The 26,402-nt window shown below is 44.6% G+C and overlaps 1 protein-coding gene and 1 pseudogene across 1 annotated transcript in view; one reads left to right on the top strand and one right to left on the bottom strand.

Annotated features, from left to right (window-relative positions):
* TCP11 (t-complex 11) overlaps window positions 1-26,402 on the top strand; it is a 98,254-nt gene that overhangs the window by 45,133 nt on the left and 26,719 nt on the right. The window lies entirely within an intron of this gene.
* On the bottom strand, window positions 16,413-16,757 carry LOC132017205 (transcription elongation factor A protein-like 8; annotated as a pseudogene).

Below are 26,402 nucleotides of genomic sequence, written 5' to 3'. Positions count from 1 at the left end.
TGGATTCAGAAAACCACACACCAGGCTGAAGAGAAGGACCAGGTCTCCCTGCCCCAACTCACCCTCATATCTTGTTCTGCGGGGGTCTGCTTGCATTCTGGGCTGAGGGAGCCCTTTCCCAGCCCCCAGAATTCCCTCCCTCGGGTGCTCTGGAAAATCAGAGGGCGCACAGAGAGCCAGAGGACAACCTGACCCCTCTGCACACAGCAGCCGGACCTCTTACCCGCTCTGGGGGCGGGGGGGTGTCAGTCCAGAGTTCCCATGGGGTGTGTCTGTGGCCCTCTGACCAGTGGGTTTGGAAGTCTGGATGAGGAGCCCAGCTATGAGTCCATTCTTTCCCAGAACAGCCTTCCTTTCTCACCAGATGAGGGAAGGTGGGGACGTGGCCTGACTGTGGCTGAACTGGCCCCGAGGGTGGAGGGGAATGACAGATGACCTGGCAACGGTGACGATGGCCAGCCCTGGGTACCTGTTGGGCACTATTCTAAGCACATCTTTAATCCTCACAAGCGCCTTGAGATGGAGTCTGGCCTGGTCCTGTTCATTTTCCAAGTCACCTCAGAGCCCTTTGCCGGGGCAACACACTCCCATGGAAGCTCCCACCTGTGCTGTGAGGCCTTGGGGAGGCCAGCGACACACCAGCCTGGCCGAGCTCCTGCTGGCCCCTGAAAGCGGCTGCGTTGCTTCGAGAAGGCTGTGGGTATTCACCAGACACATGCTGCTTTCCCTTCCTCCTTTAGTGGGCCTGGCCTGTGTGCAGGCTTGGGGGGTCCTGCCAGGGCTTTCCAGGGAAAGACACCAGTTCTTCCATGGTCACAGTGTCCTTAGGGTCCTCTCCCTTTTTTCTCACTGACCACACACCATTTTGTACCGCCTGAGGAGGGCCTGGCCAGCGTAGGCAAGGGCTTCCAGCATGGGGTCTGCCCCTTGCCTGCTGTGTGACCTCAGCAAGTCGCTGCCCCTCTCTGGGTTTCTATTTCCTCATCTTTAAAACAAGGGTGGTGGGCGGAGGGAGCTCTTCCTTTGAGCCGTGAGGTCCTACTGTCCGGTGATCAAAGGCCAGCGGAAGGGCTGGAGGACCCAGCCAGGAAATCTCAGCCCCAGCTCAGCTTCCCATGTTAATGGTTTTGCCGAGGAGAGGCCCCTTGGGCCCGGGGAGGCCGCTTTATCAGAACGTGTTCTGGCTCACTAAGATTACACTTCACTCCGCTGAGCTTCAAAAGGGCACAAGGGCTCCTCAGCAGACAATCGTGGGTGGAACATCCACATGGCTAGTCAGGCTTAAAGGGATCACCTCACTGGGCAGCTCAGTGGGCTTTTGGGACCCAGAGAGGGAGAAAGCCAGTGGAGGCCAGCTGCAGCCTCATGGGCTTGAGCCTTTGTGGTTTTCACGTAGTTTTCGTCTCTCCCGCTCTGCACATCCCAGATCCTGAAGGATGGTCCCGATGGGCCACAAAGACAGACAGACAACCTCTAGAAGGATGAAGTCCAAGCTGCAGGGCGGCCAGCCTCCCCCAGGGAGGGAGGGACCAAAACACATCTGTGAGAGTCACAGAGTCATGGGAGGACCGTATTAGCAGCTCTGTGAGGTAAAGGGACAGGGGTCGTAGCTGATGCTAAAAGTTGCCTGTGCGATGTGGCTTCCCAAGATATGAAGGCTTTGGTGCTGCCTTTAGAGAAAGAGTCTGAAGTTGAAGAAATGTGTGAATATTAATGTCACTGTTTATAAATGCTTACTGTATTGGACGTAGCTGGTGGTTAGATGCGTTACCTCATCATATCCCAATAATCTCCATGGAAGAAAACACTCTCACACCCTCCCCATGTTTTCCATAAGCCAACTGAGGTTCAGAGAGGTTCAGTGACTTGTCCAAAGCCACACAGCAGAGCAAGGGCAGAGGTGGGCTTCAACTTTGGGCCTGTGCCCTCATCCCACCAAGGAAAAATCACGTGAAGAATAACCGAAAGAGCAGTGGTTTTCAGGGTGTGTAGGAGAAGTGGGGTCACATTTGCCCCGCACTGTGTCTTTTGGGGGGAGCTAAGGCTAAAGAGTGAAAGGAAATTATCGTCCACTCATTACAAGGACGGCATTTCTAGTAGCCAGTTGTCCGAAGGCCCCCTCAGGAGTGGTGATTCTTTGACTTTGGGTGTGTTTGTGGGTAACGGCCCAGGGTGGGTGGGTGAGTGAAAGACCCTGCTGCTAACCCTGACATTTTGGTAGATTCAAGGTCTGAGGGACCAAGTCAGGCAGACATGTCTTGGTCTCAGGCATCCAACAAGCCTCATCACATGAACGACTTCTTCAGTGGTGACCAGAGGTATCTCACACTGGACAGCCAGAAGCCACCCTGAGAATAAACCAAGCGTCAAAGAACACTGGCCTCCGGGTAAGGAGACGGGGTCTTCCAGCTTCAGCTTTTGGCTCGGCTCTATGCCCTCAGGCCAGTCACTTGACTTCTTGGGGCCTCAGTTTCTTCACTGGTTAAAAAATGAGCTTGGATTGGATCATTTCTGTGGTCCTGAAACATAGCTGTTAAACAGGAACTTGGAATGACAGGCAAGCCTGCAGTGTCTCCGAAGCCATGGAAAGAAGACTGAGGGTGGGCGCCATGGCAGCCTTCCAAGGGAAAGAGGTCCTCTTAGTGGGGTGGGCTAATTGTGGTCCTGGCTTGGAGGCGGGGTCCGGAAGCTGAGCTGGTGGTCCAAAGGCGGAAGCCAAGTTCTTACATTTTTATCATGGAGGAGCTGGGAGAAACACTCAGCAGACAGACACAGCAGAGTGGGTTGTTGGTGAGGCTGCGTGTTTGGTCTGCTGAGCCTGATGCCCCTAGTGTGCTTTTTCCTGCACAGAGACATGAGACAGTTTCCAGAAGGCTCTAGGTCAGGGGCAGGGGAAACAGACATGCACCTCTCAAAGGGCTTGTGGAGCTTTGCAGTTAACACCCCTGATTGTCTTTGTTATCCTAAATGAGGAGGAACTCCCACATGGTCTGCTCTTTGGATGAAAGAAAACCCTAGGTTCAAATCCCAATTCTGCCGCTCTCCCGCTGGGCAAATTGGGGCAATTCGCTTAACCTAGGATGTCCATATAGCGCCCCTGTAATTCATCATCTAAATAGGGGCCCTTTTGAGAACGGAGGGGAAAGCGATCCTTAATTATGCTGAGACAACCGCAGGCGCTGAGCCTGTTGGGGCAAACTGGGACATAGGTCACTCTGCTTACCCTATTTCTGCATTGAGAAATGGGACATTGCGGTATTTATATGCACGTAGTTAATATGGCTTCGTGCTGAAGATGTAGGGAACAGCCCAGCCTTTAGTGAGTGCTTGTGGACGAGGCTCCAAATTGCCCTTCTCAGAAACACAGAGAAGGGGGGTCAGCTGTGGTCCCAGAGAAGCTGTGCTCAGACCTGCTTCAAATCCACGTGTTCTTCCCTGGAGGGCCTGTGCTCAAAGCCAGCTAGGATCTGGGCCTCCCTTTGGGATCTGTTTACCTTTTCATAAACACAGAAGCAGGGTTTTTCTTGACTGGGCCCCTCTGCTCACAGCTCAGGGATTGTACCTTGAAACATTCGCTCCCAAGTGATTTGAATCAGGATCTACCAGGAAGTTTGTTTTCCAAGGCCTTTAGTCAACATATGGCTGTGGAAACACCAACCGGTTTCAATGTAGAGTCAACTCTTTTTTAAATAGGGACTTTCACATTAGACTTTTCAAAATAACATCATATTTAAACAGATTTCCATTTCCACCTTTCCATCACCAGCGGCAGTTGCCGAAGATATTTCTGTTCTAGCCAGTGGCTTTCCCAACCTATGTTTTAGCCAGTTCCTTGACTATGTCAGGGTCTGGGCTGTGACGTCACAGGCTGGGGGACAGAGGGGTGTGTGTGTGTGTGTGTGTGTGAAATCATGTTTCCACAGGCTTCGGTTTTCCCTCTGGCTCCTGACGTGGAGTCAAAGACTGCTTGGGCCAGAGTCTTACTTTGCTTCATTCTGATCCTTGGGTTTGTTGATTGCCTGAAATAGCAGCCTTACGACCCACACCTTCCAAGGTACCCCCCTATCCAGCCCTGGCACAATTCCAGAAGTTCCTATGCATATTTCAGCCCTTAAACTTCATAGCTCTGATGACCTTTGAGGTACCAGGATCTGGCATGAATACATTTTTTTTTTTAAGATTTTATTTATTTATTTGACAGAGAGCATGCAAGCATGGGCAGGGGGAGGTGGAGAGGGAGAAGCAGACTCCCCTCTGAGTAGGGAGCGGGGCTCGATCCTAGGACCCCGGGATCATGACCTGAACTGAAGATAGATGCTCAGCCGACTGAACCACCCAGATGCCCCCGGCATGAATGCTTTTGACAAAGTGTCATGGGTCCCTAATGTGATCACTCTGAGCAGGCACGGACTTACACTTGACCAAAGCCAGCAGGTTGGCTGGGTGCACACACCTGTCGTCTTCCCATAGCTGGGAGCCCCTGTCGGTTGCCTACTCTGGTCCCTTCCCTCCTGTCTCATACCTTCCCAGGTCCTGTCCTGATCATGTGCCTCCCACTCCCCGAGCTGGCTGGGAAAGTCGTGCAAAGTCAGAGAAGCCCCTAGATCACCTGTTTGCTGTGCACCGGCCATGTGTGCATCACTCTAAGTGTAACACACAGCATTGCCCTTCGCAAGCCGTCGTCCAGCCTGCGCTCGAGAACTTGGGCCTCGAGGTGGGAGGTAGAGCGATAGGACAAAAAGAAATCAAACCTTGCATAAGCCACCAAGTAACCCCTCCTGCCTCAGTTCTCTCGCTTGTAGAATGGGGTTGTTAACAACAGTTCTTCCATGGACCCGTGTGAGAGCTCAGTGAGTTCATGAGTGTAAAGTGCCTGGAGCAATTTAGCAAGGGCTCCCATTGCTCTTGGCCATGTTTGCGATAAACCCTCATTATAACCATAGGAGGTGGGGACTCTGACTAGCCCCAGCCACAGACAAGTAACTGAGATATGGAAAGGCCAAGTGACTTGCGCAGGCCATGAGCTAGACCGATGGGCAGGAAGCATGCATTCTGGGAGTCTGATGCCCTGCTCTCTGTGATGCGAGAATCTGGGTTAAATCCTAATTCTGTCCCTTCACATATATTTTAGAGATCAATGTGCCAGGAGCCGGGGAGCCAGCGGGAAGCGCCACCCAGTTTTCCTGTTGCCCAAGCAGGCAGGCTCTGAGCTAGGCACAGTCAATCTCCTGCAATCCAGACCGCTCTGGCTGCCCGATCCATCTGGAGGCTGCAGGGAAATTCTTCCCGTAATACCCAGCCCCCGCCCCTTTTATATAAATGGAAGCAGAACCTTTTGCAAGTTCAGAAGAATTAGATTTCTTTAATAGTAACCTGCAGGAAATACATTAAAAACACATTCTATCAGTTACAAATCTTAATGTCACCAGCCAAGCATGAGGGAATTAATGCTGGGCCCAAAAGTACATATAGTCAGCAACTCTGGGGCGGGGCAGAGACGATTTATAGAGTGCGAGGTCTGGATGTCTGGAGCAGGCAGGCTGAGCTCAGCGGTGAAACTGAAACAGGGCTGTTTTCAGATGGGGTGGGAGTGGGGGGAGGCTCTGAGGGCGGCTTTGATTCAATCATCGTTTCCCATTGCTTCGAAATGTGATTTTTCTTTCTTTCTTTTTCGTAATGCTGTAACAGCCAGGTTCTGATCTGTCATGAGAAGACCGCTTTTGTTAACTTAAACTCTTACTAGGGGCAACTCTAAAAGGATCAGCTCCCCCAAAAGTAAGTGACCCCACCAAGCAATCCGATTGTGATGAGCCCCCCACCCCCACCCCCGTCTCCCTGGCTCAGACAAAGGAGAAACTGGGCAGGGGACTGGGCTGGAGAATCTGGGCAGCAAAGACAAAACATAAGGATAATTAATGTGTAGCAGCAGATATTTTCCTTTACCTTCATATTGTACAATAAAACACAATTACAGAAAACCACACCACACCAAACCAAACAAAAAAACCCCAACGGTGTAGCTTAGGAAGTTGTGATGAGGGACACAGAGCAGGTCTTTTAAATTGTTTTAGTTTTTGCACTCAGCGCTTTATTTTGCCAAACTTGAACCTAACACAGCCTTGGAAAGACAGGTTTTGAATCTCAGGGACATCCTTATGCCCATTTTAGGAAGGACAGCAGCGTAAAGAATTCTGTAGAAGACCTTGTACATCACTTGGCTGTTGGGAATGGCCCCATCACCAGCCATGTGTTCACTGTTCACAGAGAAAGATGCTACGGGACTCAGTGGACGCTAGGGGCTGAACCCTGCAACATGTTCCTACCACTGACCCTTTTTGCTGAAGATCACCTAGCATTCCTCCTGGGGGTTGGGCAATTTCTGTGGCCTTTTTCCCTGGAGGAAAAGGTGAAAAGGGGTCACACCACATCCCCTCCTTTTACAGCTGGGAAAACCGAGGCCACAAGCCTGAACTGAAGTCAATAGATACTGGTAGAGCCAGGAACGAGAGCTGGGTTGTAGGACTCCCTGTTCAGTGCTCCTCTGCCACACTAGGGTGCCTCTCTTTCCCGGATGTGTTCATGTTGGGTCCGTGACTGCCTGTCGGAAACTGGTAACGAGAGTCTCTCACCAGCTAGAGGACCCAGTGGACTGACCAGCCACCCCAGTTTTGCCAGGGTTGAAGTAGGGGTTCCTGGTACACAGATTTTTAGTGCCAAACCTGGGACAGCCCCAAGGAAGACCGGGGTGACTTGGGCACCGTACTGGGCTGTTTCCTTGTAACCAATGCCCAGTTGTGTAGACTGGTGAGTGGGCATTGAGTCTGTGTTTGGGGTGATCAGAAGTCAGAGAGGAAGAAGGCATTCCTTGTGCTGAATGAGTTGACTTGGAATACAATGATCCAAGAACTGAAATCTTTAGAAGTTAAGGAAAGCAGGGGTTTGTCCTGAATTAGAACAGCTAACACTTTGAGCCTGATTTATAGTGTTAGTGCATTCCACATGCTAAATCTTAATTACTTGGGCCTTTAAGGCAAAGATGTCTGATTAAAATCATTTTTACAAAGCGGGAGACTGAGGCACAGAGCTGGTCCAGCCGCCTAAACCGGTGCAGCTCACAGTAAGTGATGGAACTCGCAAAAGCCCCGTGTTCTCTGACCTCTGGCCCATGCTGATCCCCACCCCTTCTCTGCTCAGGAACACTGGCTAGAGGCCAGACCTTGAGTTCTGTCTTTATTTAATTGTTGGGAAGCAGGAAGCCAGAAGCTGGGGGTTTCTAAATTCAGTTCCAAGGAGCTTGGATTAACACCAAAATAATTCCCTTCCTGGCGACTCACTCTTGGAAAAGCACCTTAGGGGGGGACAAAGAATGATCTTGGTTTGATCAAGCAAGGCTATTTGTTTACCTTTAGCCTCTGCGATCTGAAAGTTGAGCTCCTCCCCAAATGCCAAACAGCCCTAGTTCTGGCCATCGCTTTCCACTCCCCCTGGAGCAGCCTGACTCCCATCTGCACTTCTGAAATTAGAGCTGGAGGTGAAAGCTTAGCAGAGCTTTGCGTTTCAATGCCTTTCTTCTTCCTTGGGTTTTAACTGCTTTTTCTGGCCTCTGGGAATCCCTTGGAAGTTAATAAAATTTACTACATCAAAGGGCTGCACGGCCATTACCCAATTAAAACCTCACAGCACTCCTGCAGCAGGTAAGCATTATTAACCCCATTTTACAGATGGGGATACTGAGGTTAATTGGTTTGCCCCTGGCTCCTGAGGAAATGAGTAACCCAGCTGGCAGTGGGATGGGGGGGGAGTTGTCTCTGCCAAAATCCGTTTTCCAAAGCACCTTGATTTCTTCAAGATTTTCTTTTTCCTTTAGGAAACGGATTTCTTACCAGCAACCCTGAGGATGAGGAATTTCCCCAAAGCAGGCTCCTACCTTCCACCCGGAGAGGTGCCATAAAAATAGATGAAAGCTAAGAGTTCAGTGCAGTAATTTAGGAAACAATTTGGGCCTTTCAGAAATTAATGTTATTTAAAGATGCAGATTCATTCACCCCAGTGGCCTCCTGGGAGTGCTTCCCGAACCATCTGGTTCAATCAGCTCATTTTCTTTCCCCTAATCCTCCTGGCTCTCCTGTGTGTATGTACAGCGAAGGTTCCTGGGGAACTCACAGCATGAATTAAAAGCAAAGACCTTTCTCTTTCAACCAGCCACCTCTCCTCTTTTCCAAACAGCATTAAATTCCTAATCCTGTTTATTCTTTTTTTTTTTTTTTAATTTTTTTTTAAAGATTTTATTTATTTATTTGACAGAGAGAGATGACAAGCAGGCAGAGAGGCAGGCAGAGAGAGGAGGAAGCAGGCTCCCTGCCGAGCAGAGAGCCCAATGTGGGGCTCGATCCCAGGACCCTGAGATCATGACCTGAGCCGAAGGCAGTGGCTTAACCCACTGAGCCACCCAGGCGCCCCAATCCTGTTTATTCTTAATGGGGGTATAAAATTCATGTTCCAACAGACCATGAGGAGATCTGTGGAAGCCTCCTCCCCAGAGCTCCTGTCCTCCCAGTCTGGGTCCAGCCGGGAAGGTTGGGGGATCTTTACCCCATTTGCCAAGAGGACCCTACAAAACCTGGTGGTGTTTGGGGATACATTTGCCCAGGCCTGCTGAAAGAGGAAGGAAAAAATATTTGTTTTTGGTCTGGTTAAAGCTATCCGTGAGCCACCGGGAAGATTTCAAAGAGTCAGGTGAGAGTTTTCAAAAGAAGGGTTTCAGCACGGTCCCAAGGATGTAAATCCCTACTTCTTGCTGTTCAAGTCCAATTATAATCCACAAAGGCGGGATGCTGTGTTTACATAAATAATTACGAGGTTCTGGAGAGCCAGACGTGTTACAGCACACAGGAGGCAAGCCCATAAATTACATTGGGGAATTAGGGTCAGAGTGATCTTATCTCTGTAAATCTGGCCAAATTCCGGCAAGCTAAAGGCCCATCCGATTGACTGAGCCTTGGGAGGCTCAGGCTCCAGAATCCAGGGAGCTGGGGATGGGGCTACCCGCGCCCACCCCCACCCCACCTCCCTTTACTGCTTCTCCCTGTGCAAGTTTGCCGGCTGATTCTGAGAGCTACGGGGTGGCAGGAAGAAGAATTGCCCTAACTTGCTCTTTGCCCAGCCTGCAAGGGAGGAAGGCAGGAGAGGGGTGTAGGCACCTCATTTCTATCCTCTCTTTTTCCTCCTGGACCACACAGGCTCTTGCTCCTAAAACAACAGGCACAGTACAGGAGTGGTGATGGGAAACAGCAACAGAACAGAGCTTCTCCGGACCTTTCCCTCCTGCAGAGGCCAGACCTGCATGTTTGCCTTCATTCAATAGAGATCAATTGAGTACCTCCCTACCCCCTCACTCCCCAGGTGCCATGGCACAGAGCAGGGGGGAGGCCTCAGGTTCCAAGACCAGAATACTTGATTTGAATTCTTGCTCTGCTCACCACCCTGGGGAAGTGACCTGACTCTCCCGGCCTCAGCTTCCTTATCTGGAAAGCAGGGTAGCAATAGCACCATTCCCATAGAGTGAGACGAGGATTACCAGAAGTCATTCCTAAAGCACTCTTAGAACAAGTTAAGTACTCAGTGTGTGTTGGTTGTTGCTAGTACTAATCCTGTGCTAGACACACGTGGGTCTTGGGTCCCAAGGTGGTCACGAGCTGGTTGAGAAGGACGTTCCCACATAAACACAAAAGAGATGACAAGGAGTATGGTTGATGAGCTCCAAAGTGAACGGAAAAGAATTCAGTTCTAAGGAGCAGGCAGAGGGCGAGATTGTGTGGCAGGAGAGGGCTTCTCAGAGGAAGGAAGGCTTAAGCTGGGCTTAAAAGATGTGCAAGATTTGGCTGGACCGCAGAAAGGCATGAGAGATCAGGAGAGAGCTCCAGGCAAGGGGCTAGAGCTCCAAGAATCCACAAGAATTAAGCTCGAAGTCAAAGCATTTTGCAACTCTGATGCTTTCAAGACCACAAGCCAAACCTCTTCAATTAAGATTTCCAAATCAAAATGTTGGTCTTTCTTATAGAGAAAGAAATATTGATTTGGGTTAATTTCATCTGACCAAACAATGTTACAAAGTAAGGGTGACAGAGCTTATTGTGAAAAGACCAGAAGAGGCATAGATCTATTATAAATAGAGCTCCAATGTTTTTTGTATATTTATTTTAATATTATTTTATTTTTTCAGTGTTCCAAGATTCATTGTTTATGCACCACACCCAGTGCTCCATGCAACACATGCCCTACTTAGTACATACCACCAGGGTCATCTATTCCCCGACCTCCTCACCTCCAAAGCCCTCGGTTTGTTTCTCAGAGTCCACAGTCTCTCATGGTTCATCTCTCCTTCCAGTTTCCTCCAATTCACTATTCCTTTCATTCTCCTAATGTCCTCCATTTAATTCCTTATGCTCCAGAAGTAAGTGAAACCATATGATAACTCTCTACTTGACTTATTTTATTCAGCATCATCTCCTCCAGTCCCATCCATATTGATACAAAATTGGGGTATTCATCCTTTCTTATGGAGACATAATACTCCATAGTATATATGGACCATATCTTCTTTATGCATTCATCTGTTGAAGGGCATCTTGGTTCTTTCCACAGTTTGGCGACCGTGGCCATTGCTGCTATGAATATTGGGGTACAGATGGCCCTTCTTTCACTACATTTGTATCTTTGGGGTAAATACCCAGTAGTATAATTACAGGGTCATAGGGTAGCTCTATTTTTAATTTCTTAAGGAATCTCAATTTACAAAAGGGGAGAACAGGTATATCTGACAGAGATATTACTGAAATAAAATCATGTTGGCTGGTGAGGTTAAAAAGTATTCTATCCAGAAAGTGTTCCATTCGTTCAATCATTCTTTGAATGTGTATCGAGGGTTTACTATGTGCCAGGCATTCAGGAAAACTCTGGTAGTGTCAGTAAACATGGATTCTGCTATATGTGTGTTGACCTCATAAATTTTTCTGTATCTTAGGAAATGATCTAAAATAAATGAAAGCAGGTCCCCATGAAGCAAGCATTTTAAAAACATTGCTATATATAGTGTGTTTCTAAAAATTTTTAACACCTTCATGCAATTTCATAAATAAATTTGGTCTTCATCTGAGTAAGAATTGCAAAAATTTGTTACTGGACATTAAAAAAACCTTACCCAATCCCCAACAACTGAATTTCTAAACAAATTTTCCTTGACTATCACTGCTTACAAAAATGAATTCATTCTAGAAGTTGTCAATGAATGAGTCAATCACGTGCCCAGCACCGTTGGAGTTATGACAAAGGATAAGAAAGGATTTTTGCTTCCAGAACAACACGAAGCAACAGGGATTGGATTTATTCTCCTTCTTGGAACAACCAACTGACAGACAAAACATATAAAACAATGTTTTTCAAACTCTATCATGGAATAAAGGACAGTTATTGAGAGACAAGAAAACAAAGTAAGGCCTGAGTGCCCAGGCTTACTGTCTTATGAGGGTTTCCAAGCTGCAGCATGGGAAGAGAATCCAGGTGGAGCTCAGCAAATTCTCTGAGTTGAGAATTCTCTGGGTCTGGGGCAGAGCTAAAAGTCTGAGGAGAATAAGGTGGCTAGAATTTGCAGGACAGAGTACTAAAGAGGAGAAAGCTGCACAGAGATCTGGGAATCTGGAGAGGGTCTCCCTCAGGTGTTCAGCACGATAGACCTGTGAGTGGGAGAAAACTACGCCAAGCTGGAGAAAGAATCATCTGGAAGGATTAGAGGATAATGCTAAGTGTTCACACAGAGCTGGGAACAGAGTCTGTTCCGCCCCAGCCAAACTGGAAAACTGTATCATTCATGGAGCATTAGGTAGAACTCTGTATTGTGTCAATAGTAGGGAATGATTAGCCCTCTACTAAACACTGCTGTGATCCTACCTAATAGCTCTTAAAAGTAAGACTGAAGGGATCAAGCTGTTTCTAAGCAATCTAATTGACTCCCATGACAAAGTACAAGAATATTTACAGAAATATCAAAATATCCAGCACCCAACATGGTAGAATTCACAATGTCTGGAATGTAAACAAAGACTACTAGGCATGAATGCAAAATATGACTCATAGTGAGAAAAAGAAATCAATCAAAATTGACCTGAACTGGGGCATCTGGGTGGCTCAGTCAGTTAGGCGGCCCACTCTTGGTTCTGGCTCAGGTCATGATCTCCTGGGTCATGAGATCGAGCCCCATTTCTGGCTCCATGCTAGGCGGGGAGTTGGCTTGAAATTTCTCTCCCTCTTCTCCAACCCCTGCTTGTGTGTGCCCACTCTTTCCCCCTCAGTCAAGTAAATAAATCTTAAAAAAAAAAAAAAAAAATTGACCTGAACTGACACAGAGGTTATAATTAGCAGCCCAGGATGTGAAACCAGCTGTTATGACTGTATTCCATATGTTTAAAAACATGTATGATTTTAATAAGACACAAATCAAAGTTTTGGGGATAGAAACTGCAATAAGGGAGATGTTCAAGATTCATAGAAGATCAGACTTGGCAGAAGAATATTTTAGTGAACAGGAAGACATAACAAGAGAAACTATTCAAAATTATACAGGGGGGAAAAGGTTTATAAAATGAAGAAAGCATCAGTACACTATGGGGCAACTTCAAGCAGCCCAATATATACAAAATTAGAGGCCCTAGGGGGAAAGGGTTGGAATACAGGAAAATTATTTGAAGAAATAATGGCCAGATTTTTTTCCAAATTTGATAAAAACTATAAGCTCACAGATCCAAGAAGCTCAATGAGTACAAGAAACCCAGGTACAAGAAACCCAAAGGGAACTACACCAACGTACATGTAACTCAATTGCTCAATCCCTTTGGGGAAGAGAACATTTTAGAAGCAGCTTAGAAGCTTACAAGCAGAAAAGACGCATTACATACAGAAGAACAAATGGAAGGATAGTGCAAATTTCTCACTGGAAACAGTGCAAGTGAGAAGCCAGGGAAGCAAAATAGTTTAAGTACCGAAAGGAAAAAAGAAACCTCTCAGTCTAAATCTTTTTTTTTTTTTTAAGTTTTTATTTATTTATTTGACAGACAGAAATCACAAGAAGGCAGAGAGGCAGGCAGAGAGGGGTGGGGAAGCAGGCTCCCTGCTAAACAGAGAGCCAGATGCGGGGCTCCATCCCAGGACCCTGAGATCATGACCTGAGCCGAAGGCAGAGGCTCAACCCACTGAGCCACCTAGGCGCCTCTCAGTCTAAATCTTATACCTAGCCAAAATATCTTTAAAAATGAAGGTGCCCTAAGATCTCTTCAGACAGAATTCATCACCAGCAGAACTATACTCTTAAGAAAGGTGAAGGGAAGTCCTTCAGGCAGGAGGAAGAGGATAACCAGATAGAAGCATGGGTCTCCCCTAAAGAATGAAAGGCACTGGCAAATTTATCTACACAAGGAAATACACACACACACACACACACACACACACACACACACACACATTTTAACTGTGGTGCATATCTTTCAGAGGTAACTGTTTAAACAAATAAATGTGCTTTATTACACATGTATGAGTGAAAAGGTATGACAACAAAAGCATAAAGACCAGGAGGGGAGAAATGGATATCATAGTCAAGTTCTTATACTATATGTGAAATGGAATACTAACAAAAGCAGATGGTGTGAAGATATACCATGAACCCTAAAGCAGCCAACGAAATAATAAAACAGAATTATAGCTACTAAGGCCAACAAAGGAAATAAAACAGAATCATAAAAAATATGCAGTTGAAAAGAAGGCAGAGAAAGAGAAAAAAAGGAACCAAAAGGTGAACAAATTTAAAAGAAACAAGATGATAGACTTAAATTTAACCATACCAATAACCACATTAAAAACAAGTGGTCTCAACTGTACAGTTTCACGTATAGGTGGCTACTAGAGTAGGCAAATTAATAGAAATAGATATAGAAAGTAGAATGCGGCTTGCCTGGGGTTGGGGGAGGGGAAAACAAGGACTTACTGCTTATGGGTAACGAGTTTCCAGTTTTGCAAGATGAAAAGGTCCTGGAGAGTGTTTGCCCAACAGTACGACACTGTTAACATTACTGAACTGTGTACTTAAAATGGTTAAGATGTCAAATTCTGTGATGTGTATTTTGCCACAATTAAAACCAAACCAAATCAAACAAAAACAACAACAACAAAAAAATCCCTGTATTTCTCTGAGTTGGAAAAAAAAAAAAGCCCAAATGCTTTAATTAAAAGGCAGAGATCATCACATTGGATAAGAAAGCAAGGCCAAATTATATGGTGCTTATAAGAAACACACTTTCTTTCTTTATTTATTTTTAATCACAAATGTGTCTGTATTTTTATATTTTGATATTTGTGTTTCAATAGTCATACTCCCTTGGCAATGCAATATATTATTATTTTAAATGTTTCAAAAAGATGGTTCTAAGCAGGGATCCTTTGTCTTCTCCAGATGCTAAGGGTATCTCCACCCAGTAAGAGTTTGGAAGTCCTGCCCTAAGCCTCACCTCATCCCTCAGCTGGCCTTTCTTTTTTGGATGCCTCATTTCCATATCCACTCATAACAGATGTTCTGAGCGTCCACTGTGTCCCAGATGTGCTCAAGTCACTAGTAACACAGATATGTGTCTATAAGGTCTCTGCCCTGCCAGGGTCCCACCCATGGCCACTTCACCCAATGCTGGAAAGGTAAAGTCATGGGGTTCAGAAAGCTTACACTGGGGAGAATTACCCTGTCCAAGGACAAGGAATTACCTTGTCCAAATTACCTTTACCAAGCGGGACTTCCTGGGGAAATGAGGTTTTGCAGTATAAGACAGAGGGAAGAAGGGGGAGTTGCCTCAGCCAAGTGGCCAGGTGGATCAGCATATGCAAATGCCTTTGGTGGAGGAGCCCTCAGGCAGGCCTGGGTTAATAGTTCAGTGAGAGAAGGGATCAGTGGGCTTCGAGGGGCAGGGCAGAGCAGCAGGACCTTGCACACCTTGTCAGGGGCTTGGATTTTCACCACTGGAGCTATGGGGAACATCCAAAGCAGGGAGAAGAATGGGGGCGGTCATCAGATCAAGAGAGTCCTATCTACCTTTTGAAATGATCACTATAGTAACAAGCAAGTAGAAGGGACTGGAGAGAGTAAGAGAGAAAGCAGGGAGATGAGCCAGGGGCTGTTGTAGGTAAAGCAGTCTGCGTGAAATTATTTTGAGCTGAAATAGGCTTTTCCCTGAACTCCTTTATATAAAAGCAAGGTCCCCCCAAATAACTCAATTGTCCTAAACCCCTTCCTCAGGAGCAACTAGGGAAATAAACCCAGACACTATCACAAAACTACTAATAATACTTCTCATCTGTTCTCCTGTGGGCCCATTTATCTCCTCTAAAAGTCGTTTTCTTTCCTTGTAAGTATGCTCTCCTCCTCCGCTTCTCTTACTAAGTTGGTAAGCTCCCAAATTCTAACTGCCTAGTACTCATATAAAAATCTGTCTTTTCTCTCGCTAATCTGTCTTTTGTCAATTTAATTCACAGGTCCTAGTTACTGAACCTAAAAGGGTAGAGGAAAAGTTTTCCATTCTGCCCTGATGTAGGTATCTGGGAGATAAATGGTCTCAAGTAGGGACAGAGTGTTGGAGATGAAGAAAAGTAGATGGGTTCAAGACAGCCTTTAAGAGATCATATATCATTGAGGTCAAGAGAATGGATTAGAGACAGCCTGCCTGGGTTTATAATCCTGCCTCCACCACTGTGAGACACAAGCTGGATGACCTTGGGCAAAGGAAACACACCTTTTTTTTTCCCCCTGTATTAATTGCCAGTTTTATTCCTCTGGCTAAGAGATCCAGAGGTAACTTGAAGTTCATATTTTTTTAATAGTTCTTCCATCAAGATTTTAGTTGCTCCCATTGCCCTTATAAGCTGGTCGCAAATTATTTAACTCTTACTTATAAAACTTTCATTCTTTGTATGTGTGTGACATGTGCTCATGAAAAAACACAATAAGCAAAAAGAAAAAAGCTCATGCCACACAGAAATAAACAGTTACATTTTTGATATATGTCTGTATGTGTAACACACATGAACTCAAATTTGGGATTTAATTCTATGTATGCGACTCAATAAGTCGCTTTGTAACCTGTTATGACTTTACAATATACAAAGAATGTATTTTCATGCAAATGTGAGAAACTTTCCAATTGATAAACAGACTTGGAGAATGGGTCAAAAATACAAAATCCAGTGAGATGGTGGTAACAGGGAAGCTACCTAAAACAAAATTCCACCATATGACTAAAGTAAAACGAAGGTCAAAGATACATCAGAAAATGCTAACAGAAAGAAAGAAGAGGCCAGATTTTAATATCAGACAAAAAAGGAATTCAAGGCCTAAATCACACAGGGTAAGGACGTCTGTGCGAATGTCTTTGCTTCCGATCATCACAAACTTGTTTCTTACTCTTCTTATCTTTTCCCTAAGCCTTTCCAACTCATCTACTCCTCTTACCATTTCTTCAGGGTCCAAATGCCTCACAGGAGTGTCCTCTTTAAACCCCTGGCCAGCCTGGGTCGGCCCTCCTTTAAGATTTCCTTCTGCTTCCCAGCCTACACCTTCTTTGGAAGGTTGAGAGTTTCCTTCCACCTCCTGTGGGACATCTTCCGAATGGAGGTCTGCCCTTTGGCATGTTCTGTGGTTTTCCTTCGTTTTCTTGACAAGATTTTTGCATATTGAGTATTCTTCTGTTTTTTCTTTTGAATAAATTAATCCTGAAAGGATCCGGGGCACTTTCTCCTTCCCTACCAATATGGAGCTGCTACAGGGAAATAGGCCCTAGACTATAAAGATTTCTGCACATGTCCAAGAAACACACTTTAAATATAAAGACACAGATGTGTCAAAAAGTGGAAGGGTGAAAAAAGGTGTACCATGCTAACACAAATAAGAAAGATGGACTTGGGAATGTATGGTACAGTATGGTGACTATAGTTAGTACTGTACTGTATATTTGAAAGTTGTTTAGAGAGTGGATCTTAAAAGTTCTCAACACAGGGGGCACCTGAATGGCTCAGTTGGTTGAGCATCCAACTCTTGATTTTGGCTCAGGTCATAATCTTGGAGTCGTGGGATCCATCCCCACCTCAGGCTTCATGCTCAGCAGGGAGTCTGCTTAGGATTCTCTCTCTCCTTCTCCCCTCACTACCCTCCTCTCTAAAATAAGTAAACAGATCTTTCAAAAAAGAGTTCTTGGGTGCCTGGGTGGCTCAGTTGGTTAGGTGACTGCCTTCAGCTCAGGTGCATGATCCCAGAAGTCCCAGGCTCCCAGCTCCATGGGGAGTCTGCTTCTCCCTCTGACCTTCTCCCCTCTCATGCTCTCTCTCATTCTCTCTCTCAAATAAATAAAGAAAATCTTAAAAAAAAAAAAAAAGAGGGGCACCTGGGTGGCTCAGTGGGTTAAAGCCTCTGCCTTCAGCTTAGGTCATGATCCCAGAGTCCTGGGATCCAGCCCCTCATCGGGCCCTCTGCTCAGCAGGGGGCCTGCTTCCTCCTCTCTCTCTGCCTGCCTCTCTGCCCACTTGTGATCTCTGTCAAATAAATAAATAAAATCTTAAAAAAAAAAAGTTCTCAACACAAGAAGAAAATTTGTAACTATGTGTGGTGGTGGATAGTAGCTAGACTTAATGTGGTGACCATTTTGAATTGAATCAATATGTTATACCATGAAACTAACATAACATTATATGTCAATTATATCTCAGAAAAGATGTCTATGACTTGGAAAGGTGTCCATGAAATATTAAATTAAATATTAAATTAAATTTTGTGAACCAAAAGAAAAAGAAAGAAAGAAGAAGGATAGAGGGAGGAAGGAAGGAAGGAAGGTAGATTAACATCAGAAAAAAGTAGATTTCAGAGCAAAGAATGTTGCCATATATAAAGAATATAATTTCAAAAAATATATACATTATTTCATATCATAAAGTGGTCAATTCATCAAGATGGTTTAGTTCTAGAAGTTTATGCACGGAATAACAGAGTTTCAAAATACATGAAGCAAAAACTGACAGAATGGCAAGGATAAACATGCAAATCACAACTACAGCAGAGATTTTAACACTTCTGCTTAATAAATGATATTGATAGGTAGAACATAATCAAGGGTATAGAAGGTAAGCGGCACCATCAATCAACTTGACCGAATTGATATTTATAGAACACTCCATTCAACAACAGCAGAAGGCACATTCTTTTGAAACACACATGGAACATTTACCAAAATAGGCCATATTATGGGCCATAAAAGAAGTCACAATAAATGTTAAAAGGCTCAAGTCACAAAAAATATGTCCTCTCATCACAGTGGAATTAAGTTAGAAGTTAATAACAAAAAGATTCCTGGAAAATCTCCAAATATTTTGAAACTAGACAACACCCTTCTAAATAAGCCATGGTGGAATAAAAATACAAAAGGGAAACCCCAAATGTATGTTGAATGGAATGAAGATGAAAATTCAACCTACCAAAATTTGTGGGACTCTACTAAATGAGTATTTGAAAGGTCTCAAGTCAATAATCTCAGCTTCTACCTGAGGAACTAGAAGAAGAAAAGCAAATGAAGCCGAAGAAATAAAAAAGCAAAGATCAGAGCAGAAATTAATGACATAGACTACAGCAAAACAATGAAGAAGATCAATGAAGCCAAAAGATAGTTCATAAAGGGGAAATCAATAAAACTTCTGAACCTTTAGCCACATGGATCAGGAAGAAAAAGAGGAGACACAAATGACCAATATCAGTAATGACCTCACTATAGATTTTACTGTTTTAAAAAAAGGATAATAAGAGAATATTATAAAAAACTTTGTCAATGTCAACAGTGAACAAAGAATACCAATACATTAGACAATTTAGATGCAATGGACAAATTCCTTGAAAGATAAACTACCAAAACTCATTTTGTAAGAATCGATAACCTGAATAGTATTTAAATTGAATTTCTAACTTAAAATTTTTCCTTAATGAGAACTCCAGGCTTAGGCAACTTAACTGGTAAATTTGACAAATATTAAAGGAGGAAAAAAATACCAAATACAAACTCAGAAAATGGAAGGGGATAGAAACCTCCCAACTCATTCTAAGGCCAGTATTACTCTGATACTGAAATGAGACAAACATTTATAAGAAAAGAAAACTACAGACCAACAACCCTCACTAACATAGAGAAATTTCAAACAAAATTCTAGCTAATCAAATCCAACAGTACATAAAAAGATAAAATACATCATGACCAAGTGGGGTTTATTCTAGGCACGCAAGTTTGACTTAACATTTGAAAATCAATATACTTCACTATATTAACAAAATAAGAAAGAAAAACCAAATGAGTATCTATCTTAGCAGATGAAAAAAACTTTTGACAAAAATACAATATCCAGGGGTGCCTGGGTGGCTCAGTCAGTTAAGCATCCAACTCTTCATTTCAACTCAAGTAATGATCTCAGGGCTATGAGATGGAGCCTGTGGTGGGCTCTGTGGTGGGCATGGAGCCTGCTTAAGTTTCTTGCTCTCCCTCTCCCTCTGCTCCTCCACCCCCATCTTGCCTTCTCTGTTTCTTAAAAAAGAAAGAAAGAAAGAAATAGAGAAACAAACCAACATCCATTCCTGATTAAAAGCTAAGCAAACTAGTCATAGAAAGGAACTTCCTAAATCTGATCAAGACCATCCATGAAAAACCTATGCTAAGGGCACCTGGGTGGCTCAATTAAGTGTCTGCCTTTGGCTCAGATCATGATCCCAGGGTCCTAGAATGGAGCCCCACATTGGGCTCCCTGCCTGTTTCTCCCTCTTCATCTGTTTGCAGCTCCCCCTGCTTGTTCTCCCCTCCCCCCTTTCTGTTAAATAACTAACTAAAATCTTTTAAAAAAGAAAAAAACCTATGGCTAAAATCATATCTAATAGTGAGACTGATTGCTTTCCCTCTAAGATGAAGAGCAAGATAAAGGATACTACTCACATCACTTCTATTCAACATAGTATTAGAGGTTTTAGCCTATGCAATGAGGCAAGAAAAAAATAGGCATTTATATTGGGAAGGAAGAAGTAAAACTGTCTTTATTTAAGATAAGCATGATCCTTAAAGAAAAACTGATAAACCAGACTTAATCAAAATGAAAAACTTCTGCACTATGAGAGACTTCTGCTATTAGGAGAACGAAAACCCGGGGTGCCTGAGTGGCGCAGTCATTTAAGTGGCTGCCTTTAGCTCAGGTCATGATCACAGGGTCCTGGGATCAAGCCCTGCATCAGGCTCCCTGCTCGATGGAGAGCCTGCTTCTCTCTCTCTCCCTCTGTCTGCCGCTCTGTCTACTTGTGCGTGCTCTCTCTCTCTCTCTCTGTTAAATAAATAAAATCTTTAGGAGAATGAAAAGCCAAAGACTTGGAGAAAAACTTATGCAAATCATTTAGCTGATAAAGAAGTTGTAAAGAGCTGTAAATATGTAAAGAGCTCTTATAACTCAATAATAAGAAAACAACCCAATTTTAAAAACGAGCAAAAGCTTTGAATGGACACTTCACCAAAGGAGACATCCAGGTGATAAATAAGCACAGGAAAAGATGCTCAACATTATTAGCCATCAAGGAAGGCAAATTAAAACCACAGTGAGAAACCATTACCTACACTATTTAGAACAGCTTTTTAAAAAAGAGAGAGATGAACAATACCAAGTATTGGTAAGAATGGGGGACAATGGAAACTTCTGTGTACACTGCTGGTGGAAGTGTTAAATGAGACAGCTGCCCTGGAGAAATGTTTGTTAGTTTCTTATAAAGTTAAACTTACCATTTAATCCAGCAACTCCACTCTTAGGTATTTACCCAAGAGAGAAATAAAAACATATATCCACAAAAAGACAGGCTGGGATATTTATGGGAGCTTTATTCATAATAGAAAAAACTAGAAATAACCTAAATATCCATCGTAGATAAATAGATAAATACACTGCGGTATATTCTTACAGTGGACTACTGCTCTGCAACAAAAGGGAAAAAACTACCCATAAGTGCCACAAAACTGATGAATCACATAGACGTTATGCTGAGTCACAGACACAAAGGACTAGTGTTATGGACTGAATTGTGTCCCCAAATTCATATGTCGAAGCGCTAACCAACATGACCATATTTGGAGACAGGGACTTTTAAAGAAGTAATTAAAGTTGAGTAAGGTCATAAGGATTATAGGAACCTAATCCAGTAGGACTGGTGACCTTAGAAAAAGAGGGAGAGACACTAGTGATGTGCTCACACAAAGAAAAGGCCATATAGGGACACGGTGAGCAGGCAGCCATCTGCAGCCAAAGAGAGAGGCCTCAGGAGAAACCAAACCTGTCAACACCTTGAGCTTGATCTTCCAGCCTCTAGAACTGTGAGAAAATAAATTTCTGTTGTGTAAGCCTCCCAGTCTCTGGTATTAGATGGCAGCCCCCAGATACCTTTGCCCTCCATGTGTTTCTCCCCCAGCCATTCCTTCTGGAACCTCTGTTCTCCCAGAAGCCTTGAAAGTGTGCCTTCCTCATACTGTACCCCCTAATAATACTTTTAAATAAAGAAACATTTTAAAAAGTGGCTTGGTCAGTTGGTGGCTTAGTCAGTTGGGCATCCAACTCTTGATTTCTGCTGGGGTCATGATCCCAGGGTCAGGAGTTAGAGCCCCAGGGCTCCACGATCAGCAAGGAGGCTGCTTGAGAATCTCTTCCCTTCTGGCCCGCCCCTTCTTGCGCCTGTGCACACACACTCTCTCTCTCTGAAATAAATAAATCTTAAAAAAAAAAAAAAAAAAAGTGTCAGAACACCTGGGTGGCCCAGCTGAGAGTCGGACTCTTGATTTCAGCTGAGATCATATTCTTGGGGTGGTGGGATGGAGTACCACCTCCTGCTGGAGCCTGGTTAAGATTCTCTCTCCCTCTCCCTCTGCTCCCCCCCACCCTGCTCGGACAGTCTCTTTTAAATAAATAAATAAATGTAACTAATACAATTATATAACTACATTTACATGAAGTTTTAGAACAGGTAAAACTAATATATAGTGACAGAGACTAGATCAATGGTTACCTGGGGCCTGGGAGAAGGAGATGGGTATTGACTGAAAATGGACTCAAAGAAATTTTGGATATAATGAAGGTATTCTGTTTGACTGTGGTGGTGGTGGTGGTTATCTGGTACATAATTTGTCAAAACTCATTAAACTAGGGACATCTGGGTGGCTCAGTCATTGAGCATCTGCCTTCATCTTGGGTCATGATCCCAGGCTCCTGGAATGGAGCCCCACATTGGGTTCCCTGGTCGGCGGGGAGTCTGCTTTCCCTCTCCTACTCCCCCTGCTCATGTTCCTGCTCTTACACACTCTCTCTCTCTCTGTCAAATAAATAAATAAATACCCCCCAAACTCATTGAACTGTGTACTTAGTTGGCACATTTTATCCATGAAAGTTATACCTCAATAAAGTTTATTTTATTTATTTTAAAGATTTATTTATTTGAGCGGTGCCTGGATGGCTCAGTCATTAAGCATTTGCCTTCCGCTTGGGTCATGATCCTGGGGTCCCGGGATCGAGCCCTGCATTGGGCTCCCTCCTTGGTGGGAAGCCTGCTTCTCCCTCTCCCACTCCCCTTGCTTGTATTCCCTTTCTTGCTGTCTCTCTCTCTGTCAAATTAATAAATAAAATCTTTAAAAAACAACAAAGATTTATTTATTTGAGAGAGAGTGCCTGAGCAAGTGGGGGGAAAGGGCGGGGGAGAGGGAGAGAATCTCAAGCAGACTCCCTGCTGAGTGTAGAGTCCAACATAGGGTTTGATCTCACCACCCTGAGATCATGAACTGAACCGAAGTCAAGAGCCACCCAGGTGCCCCTCAATAAAGTTGATTTTGAATAAAATATTACATAAAAAGTACATACAAGAACACTTGAATACGATGTGCGGGGATGTACATACCAATGTTTCATATCTTTCATTTTGCAGTTTTGGATTTTTAGAAATGTGTATCCCCAGCAAGGAAGCGGTGGATAGTCTCAGCCCTAGGTTCAAAGAGGGATGCAGATGGAGCTCTCCATTCTAAAGGCAGAAAGAGTTAGAACAATGTATTTTCTATAATTTAGTAATGAAAAATGGCCAACAATAAACATTAACCAACATTCAGAGATATTTTGTAACTTAAATTTCTAATGTATAATTGTATATCTTTCTTACTAAGTCCCCATTTCTATCTTCAACAGATGCTGGTTTTATTTAGCCCGGGAGTGAGTGCTTCCTGGTGTCTTGTTCTCTAGCTTGGTCTGGGCACTGCATCAAAGCCCCTCTGGGATGCTTGCCTAAGGGAGACTGAAGGCTCCCACAGCAGGGACTAAAGCGTGTCTGCCCTAATTAAGAGGGAAAATTACCATTAACCTAACACAGCAACCCTTGCTTCTTTTTTCACTAAAGAGTAGAAAGGAGAGAGGGGCGCCCTGCTGGATCTATTGGCGGAGCTGGGGCTGTGACTTGGTCTCCCTGGCTTAAGTTCGAGCCCCACAAGGGGTGTAGGAATTACTTAAAAATAATTTTTTTTTAATTAAAAAAAAAAAAAAGAAAAGAGAGAGAAGACTTGGAATAGTGATTTTAAAAGTGTTTTCCAGCTGTAGTATTTTTTGAGTCCATTTTATTGTTTTTTCATTACTCTTCTCATGTACTCATTCACCTACATAGAGTTATGTCTCAGTGCTAAATTCTGTAATAAGGGCTGGGGATGCACCACGTAAGGAGAGAGACATGATTTGTGCCTTCATACTGCTCACATTCCAGTGGGAGTTGGGGGCTGTCAGCACCCCAAATCACACTGACTTAATAAATGTATTGGCTTGATGCTGGGGAATCTTAGGCAGGAGGCTGGGCTGCGAGGGTTCCCTGTGACTGAGTAGTGAGGCTGGTACTGACACAGTCTCTGGAGACAGTTCTTGCTCCCACCACAGCCCCACAAAGTCGAGGCGAAACACCCTCCCTCCCAGACTGAAGCAGGCAAGTAGACTAATGGAGCCTCTCCCTGACTTCTTATTGTGCCTCATTGGCCAGATTTGTCTCACGTGCTCTCTCTGAACCAATCACCATAAGGGAGAGGGGGATTACCCATGAACCTATCAGGGTGCTCCTTGGAGGTGAATGTGGCAGGACCTCTCTGGGCTTGTCTCGGGGTCCAGAAAGTAGACTCACTGCTTTATTCTAATTGGGTCAAATTAACTCAAATAGGCACATTGTAAACATAAACATTGGTTCCAGGCAGCTGACAACCCTTTAGCAACTTCCGGAAGCATTGACTTCAAATACTGGGCTCAACTACAAGCTAATTCAAGGGAGTGAATCTTAGACAAAACATTCCAGAAATGTCCAGTGGTTTCGCTATGTGACTGTTGAGGGGCAGTCAGGAAAGACTGAGTTTGCTGGGGCTGGGTCCAGAAACACACAGCTTGGCTTTGAGTTCCCCATCCTGACCCTTTCCAGCTGGTGTTAAATCCCTTAAGCCCGTGGCTCTCCTATGAAATGGGCATCCTCTTGGTGGATTTGCGAAAGGACTAAATGAGATAATGCAGGTGATGCCTCTTCGTACAGTGCCTCGCTCGCAGTAAGCGCTCAGTGTTACTGTTGAACGCGTGCGGAGCCAGACCAGTTGATAGCATCACTAGATACACCTGGATGCTTCTCAGTTTGTTTTTGACCCACATCTTCATCTCATCAATTTTACATCACCGTTGATCAAGAATAGGACCACTATTTGCAGGTATTTGCCAAGGTTCTGTCTTTCACCTGTATTGCTTTTCTCTTATTTTCCTCCACCTCCCCTTTTAGGAGGTTGTATGAAAGACTGGTCAAGGGGTGCCTGGGTGGCTCAGACGGTTAAGCATCTGCCTTTGGTTCAGGTCCTGATCTCAGTGTCCATGGGATTGAGAGCCCCACTTCTTGCTCAGCTGGAATCTGCTTTTCCCTCTCCTTCTGCCCCTTCCCTCCCCTCTCTGCTCCCGCACCCCACCCCCAATAAATAAATAAAATCTAAAAAAGAAAAGACTGGTCAAAGGCTCTGAGGTCAGACTCTCAGGGTTCAAGTCTGGGTACTACCACTTCTTCCTTGTGTGACAGTGACCTTGAGCGGGATACATCTATACAGCAGTACAAACTGTATCTTTTAACGACATTATAAGGGTGTTGTGAGAATAGTAATAGCACATCCATGTGAACGGCTCCCCGAGGGCCTGCCACATACTCAGCATTTGATGTGTGTTGTTTGGCATTATTAAGACTATTTCATCAACCATGACTCCAGACTCTATTCTTGTTATCTATTTGTCTCAGTCTCACTCCTTGATTCCAGCTGCTTATTCCTTGCCTACCTGCCGAATATTTTCTCATGAAAATCCAACCAAAACTTTATTCTCAATCCATCCTAAAACACACCTACAGTACTTCTGTCCACTCTTCTCTTTCCCCAACTGTCTTCCCCTACATCCCTGCTGCCGTTCCTCCATTGATGTCAGCACTGATGGGAAACGAAGGACTTGGATTCCTAGTTCAAGAATTCCAAATATCAGAAAGCCTTGTTTCTCTCTCTTCCTGTAAGTTCTCATAGTTGGAGGGCCCTCCCACCCAGGTTGAGGGAAATGAGGACAGAGCTGTAAAGGGACTTGCCCAAGGTCACCAGCAAGTGGGCAGCAGAAGGAATTCAACTCTCCTGCTTTTGAGGTGATTCCTCTCTCCCCACCCCCCCAACCCGTGGCTGTTTCTCTGTGCCACAAAACCACTTTGCCCCAGTTGCCCTAGGGGCCCTGGCAGACTCACAGTTCCCAGGGTTGGGAAGGCGAGGCTGGGGGTCCCCAAGTAGTTCTTGAAACAATTAAAAATCAGATTTCATAAGCCAAGTCTTGTGTTCCCCTGAGCTGTGTTGGGAAGGGGGCAGGCAGAGTGTGGTGGGGGTGGGGGGTGTGGGGAAGCTCCTTTGAGAATTTCTAAGCATTGTGAACAAAGCAAACCCCAAACTCTAGGATGTGAATCATTCTGAGTGTGCTTCTGTCGGCCACCAATGGGTACAAGAAATGTAAATTCTGCAGGGGTTGTGAGTGGTTTCGCCTGTGTTTTTCAGGGTTAGAAATTCCAAGCATGGAGTTTGTGGGTGCCCAAGGAAGCCCTCCATGTCTCTTCCTACAGTCCTACCTCTCTCAGCCCTGACTGATCTTTGGTAGGTAAGGCAGAAGCTGACAGGTGCTCAGCAGGAGGCCACATGCAGGCGTAGGCCCCAGACACCAGAACAGCCACTGGATTCATCATGTTCCTACTTCCTCAGACTATTGAA

This window comes from Mustela nigripes, chromosome 5, assembly GCF_022355385.1.
Source record: "Mustela nigripes isolate SB6536 chromosome 5, MUSNIG.SB6536, whole genome shotgun sequence".
NCBI classification, from domain to species: Eukaryota; Metazoa; Chordata; class Mammalia; order Carnivora; family Mustelidae; genus Mustela; species Mustela nigripes.
This window is presented reverse-complemented; position numbering and strand designations above follow the sequence as displayed.